Raw genomic sequence first — 5,574 nt, 5'->3', positions numbered from 1 at the left:
TTTTATATTATTTGTGACTATTGTAAAGAGTGTTGATTCCCTAATTTCTTTCTCAGCCAGTTCATGCTTTGTATAGAGAAAGGCCACTGATTTCTTTGAGTTAATTTTATATCCAGCTACTGCACCTAAGATGTTTATCAGGTTTAGGAGTTCTCTGGTGGAATTCTTGGCGTCACATATGTGTACTATTGTATCATGTGCAAATAGTGATATTTTGACTTCTTCCTTTCCAATTGTATCCCCTTGATCTCCTTTTGTTGTCTAATTGCTCTGGCTAGGACTTCAAGCACTGTATTGAATAGGTAGGGAGCTAGTAGGCAGCCTTGTCTAGTACCTCATTTTAGTGGGATTGTTTCAAGATTCTCTCCATTTAGTTTGATGTTGGCTACTGGTTTGCTGTATATTGCTTTTTCTATGTTTAGGGATGGGCCTTGAATTCCTGATCTTTCTAAAACTTTTATTATGAAGGCATGTTGATTTTTGTCAAATGCTTTCTCAGCATCTAATGAGATGATTATGTCTTTTTATTTCCTTGAGTGTATATATAGTAGAATACATTGATGGATTTCCTTATACTGAACCATCCCTGCATCCCTAGATGAAGCCTACTTGATCATGATGGATGATCCTTTTAATGTGTTCTTAGATTCAGTTTGCTAGAATTTTATTGAGCATTTTTGCATCCATATTCATAAGGGAAATTGGTCTGAAGTTCTCTTTCTTTGTTGAGTCTTTGTGTGGTTTAGTTATCAGAGTAATTGTGGCTTCATAGTAAGAATTATATAGAGTACCTTCTGTTTCTATTTTGCAGAATAGTTTGAGGAGTTTTGTATTAGGTCAACTTTGAAGATCTGATAGAACTCTGCACTAAACCCATCTGGTCCTGGGCTTTGGCTGGGAGACTATTAATGACTATTTCTATATTTTAGGTGATATGGGGCTGTTTAGATCATTCACCTGATCCTGATTTAACTTTGGTACTTAATATCTTTCTAGAAAATTGTCCATTTCATCCAGGTTTTCAAGTTTTGTTGAGTATGAGCATTTTTAGTAGAACCTGATGATTTTTTGGATTTCCTCAGTTTCTGTTGTTATGTTTCCATTTTAATGTCTGATTTTGTTAATTAGGATACTGTCCTGTGTGCTCTACTTAGTCTGGCTAAGGGTGTATCTATTTTGTTGATTTTCTCAAAGAACCAGCTCCTGGTTTGGCTGATTCTTTGTATAGTAATTTTTGTTTCCACTTGGTTGATTTCAGCCCTGAATTTGAATATTTCTTGCCCACTACTCCTCTTGAGTGAATTTGCTTCTTTTGATGCTAGAGCTTTCAGGTGTGCTGTCGAGCTACTAGTGTATGCTCTCTCTAGTTTCTTTTGGGAGGCACTCAGGGCTATGAGTTTTCCTCTTAGGACTGCTTTTATTCTGTCCCATAAGTTTGGGTATGTTGTGGCTTCATTTTCATTAAACTCTATAAAATCTTTATTTTTTTCTTTATTTCTTCCTTGACCAAGTTATCATTGAGTAGACTGTTGTTCAGCTTCCATGTGTATGGGGGACTTTTATTATTATGTTGTTATTGAAGATCAGTCTTGGTCTGTGGTGATCTGATAGGATGCATGGGAATATTTCAGTCTACTTGGATCTGTTGAGGCCTGTTTTGTGACGGATTTTATGGTCAATTTTGGAGAAGGTCCCATGATGTGCTGAGATGAAGTTATATCCTTTTGTTTTAGGATAAAATATTCAATAGATATCTGTTAAATTCATTTGTTTCATAACTTCTGTTAGTTTTCGCTGTGTCTCTGTTTAGTTTCTGTTTCCATGATCTTTCTATTGATTATGAGAGTGGGGTGTTGGAGTCCTCCACTATTATTGTGTGCAGTGCAATGTGTGCTTTGAGCTTTATTAAAGTTTCTTTTATAAGTGTGGATACCCTTGCATTTGGAGCATAGATGTTCAGAATTGAGAATTCATCCTGGTAGATTTTAAATTGGATGAGTATGAAGTGCCTTCCTTGTCTTTATTGATAACTTTAGGTTGCAATTCGACTGTACTCATTATTACAATGGTTACTCCAGCTTGTTTCTTAGGACCATTTGTTTTTCAGCCATTTACTCTGAGGTAGTGTCTGTCTTTGTCCCTGAGGTGGGTTTCCAGTATGTAGCAAAATGTTGGGTTCTGATTATGTAGCCAGAGTGTTAGTCTATGTCTTTTTATTGGGGAATTGAGTCCATTGATATTAAGAGATATTAAGAAAAGTAATTGTTGCTTCCTGTTATTTTTGTTGTTAGAGTTGGAATTCTGTTGTTGTGGCTATCTGCTTTTAGGTTTGTTGAAAGACTACTTTCTAGTTTTTTTCTAGGGTGTAGTTTCTCTCCTTGTGTTGGGATTTTCCATTGATTATCCTTTGAAGGGTTGGATGTGTGGAAAGATATTGTGTAAATTTGGATTTGTCATTGAATTCCTTCTTTTATCCATATATGATAATTGAGAATTTTGTTAGGTATTGTAGCCTGAGCTGGCATTTGTGTTCTCTTAGGGTCTATATAACATCTGTGCAGGATCTTCTGGCTTTCATAGTTTCTGATGAGAAGTCTGGTGTAATTCTGATAGGTCTGCCTTTATATGTTACTTGACCTTTTTCCCTGACTGCTTTTAATATCTATCTTTGTTTAGTGCATTTGGTGTTTTAATTATTATGTGTTGGTAGGAACTTCTTTTATGGTCAAGTCTATTTGGAGTTCTGTAGCCTTCTTGTTCATGGGCATCTCTTTCTTTAGGTTAGTGAAATTTTCTTCTATAATTTTGTTTAAAATGTTTACTGGTCCTTTCATTTGATAATTTTCATTCTCATCTATATCTATTATCCTTAGGTTTGGTTTTCTCATTGTGTCCTGGATTTCCTGGGTGTTTTGAGTTAGGATCTTTTTCCATTTTTCATTTTCTTTGATTGTTGTGTCCATGTTTTCTATGGAATGTTCTGCTCCTGAGATTCTCTCTTCCATTAATTGTATTCTGTTGGTGATGCTTGCATCTATGATTCCTGATCTCTTTCCTAAGTTTTCTATCTTCAGCGTTGTCTCCTTTTGTGATTTCTTTATGGTTTCTATTTCCACTTTTAGATCCTGAATGGTCTTCTTCAATTGCTTCACCTGCTTGATTGTGTTTTCCTGTAATTCTTTAGGGGATTTTTATGTTTCCTCTTTAAGGTTTTCTACCTGTTTACCTGTGTTCTCCTGTATTTCTTTAAGGGACTTATTAGTGTCCTTCTTAAAATCCTCTACTAGCACCATGAGATATGGTATTAAATCCAAATCTTGCTTTTCCTGTGTGTTGGCATATCCAGGACTCACTGTGGTGGGAGTACTGGGTTCTGATGATGCCAAGTACTCTTGGTTTCTGTTGGAAAGTTTCCTGTGTTTGCCTTTTGCACCTGGTAATCTCTGGTGTTAGATGTTCTAGCTGTCTCTGACTGGAGCTTGTGCCTCCTGTGAGTCTGTAAGCCTGTGTCAGAACTCCCAAGAGACCAGTTCTTTCCTGACAAGACCAGTGCACAGGGAGCTATAGATCAGCCCCACCTCCTGGCTGCAAATGTAGGCCCGTATGACCCTGTCCAAGATGTTCTGTTGCCTGTGCTCTCCTGGGCAGATCCACCTTAGAGATACTCTGGAGAGAAAATGGTGATCTCCCCTGAGTCCTGGGGTCAGAGCACTTTCTGGAGGCAAGCTCTCCTCTGGCAGGGAAGGTGCANAGAGGACTGAGGATCAGCTCCACCTCGTGGCTGGAGATTAAGGCCCTGTAGGACAGAGCCGGAGAAGCTCTGCTGCTACTGTTACCCAAGCTTTCCTGCCCAGACCCACCTTAGACAGAGTACAGAGAGAAAAAAATCTAAATAGCATTTAATTGTAGGAACATATCTGTTACTCATCTACTATTTAAGACAATCTCATGAAAAACATCAATTGTTTCTGAATAAAACTAATGAAATAAGAAATGGAGGTTATGATTACTTCTGAAATATGAAGAAAAATTTTATTGCACATATAAGTGAAAAAGAGGGTAGAGCAAATAGACTAGGCTGAACAGGGCCAGCTGACTAAACCTAAGAGAGGTGGGGTGTGAGTGATGGTAAATAAGAGAGAGTGACAAACTGGAGGCAGCCCCAGGACAAGAGGCTAAGAAAGATGTGTAGACAAAATGGCTGAGTTATACAGGCATTAGGCTCAGGGAAAGGAGGCTAAGGCTCAGACCTAGGAGAGAAAAGTTGAAAGTCTGGGGCAGGTGAAAAGTGCTGGGAGGAGCCATGGGTGCTAAGTGATGCTGGGAGAGCAAGCCAGTACCTGCTTTGATATGTCACTAAGCACCTCAGCTACCTTTAGTCCTTGGTTTCTAAGACCTAACATTTCTAATGTTAGGGGTCTGTGCCTGTGACAATCAGGCTAGTTTATAGGCAGCAGAAGGAATGGGGAAACCAGTTGCCTGATAAACAAAATGCCTGAGTAAGAGTCTCTGAGAAAGGCTGAGGGTTAGGTTTCTGTTGCCTCATGGCCATCTACATTGGCTGAGCTAGGGCAGCCATTCTAGTGTATTGGCAGCTGTGCTGCCATCTGAAGGCTCAGCTTTCTGACCTAGCAGGACTATCATACGCAAAGCTCCTAGAAACAGCCTTACACATGTCTTAGAAAATAATATTTTCTCTTACTCGGGGTTTCTATTCCTGTACAAACATCATGACCAAGAAACAAGCTGGGGGAGGAAAAGGTTTATTCAGCTTACACTTCAATGTTGCTGTTCATCACCAAAGGAAGTCAGGACTGGAACTCAAGCAGGTCAGGAAGCAGGAATTGATGCAGAGGCCATGGAGGGATGTCACTTGCTGGCTTGCTTCCCCCATCTTGCTCAGCTTACTTTCTTACAGAACCCAAGACTACCAGCCCAGAGACGGCACCGCCCACAAGGGGAAACTAACTGAGAAAATGCTCCACAGCTGGATCTGATGGAGGTATCTCCTCAACTGAAGCTACTTTCTCTGTGGTAACTCCAGCTTGTGTCAAGCTGACACACAAAACCAGACAGTACATATTTCCATTGTGTTTTGGAAAACACTTAAGCAAATTTTTATTCAATATAGAGTGCCTAAATTTAATTGAACAAAAATCTACCATGGCATTTGCTAAAGTGGTTTTTAACATGTTTATAAAAACATAGAGAGAAGGAATATCTTTTATGGATGTGTGATGAGGTTTGGGGAAAGGGGTGCCACAGTGGGCCCATGCTGAGGCATTCCTTCCCCCTGAGATGCCAGTTACAGTATAGTATAGTATAATATAGTATAGTATAGTATAGTATAGTATAGTATAGTATAGTATAGAGTTTACTCAGGACTTGGGGAGGGGAATTAAGAGGATAACAGAGGCTGAGAAAGGAAGGAGGAAGGGAGAGGGAGAGAGAGTGGGAGGAGGGAAAGGGAGAGAGGGGGGAAGAGAGGAGAAGAGAGTGAAGAGAAAGAAGAGAAGAGAAGAGAAGAGAAGAGAAGAGAAGAGAAGAGAAGAGAAGAGAAGAGAAGAGAAGAGA

This window comes from Mus pahari, chromosome 10 (genome assembly GCF_900095145.1).
Source record: "Mus pahari chromosome 10, PAHARI_EIJ_v1.1, whole genome shotgun sequence".
Classification (NCBI taxonomy): Eukaryota; Metazoa; Chordata; class Mammalia; order Rodentia; family Muridae; genus Mus; species Mus pahari.
Note: the sequence above shows the minus strand (reverse complement) of the source record.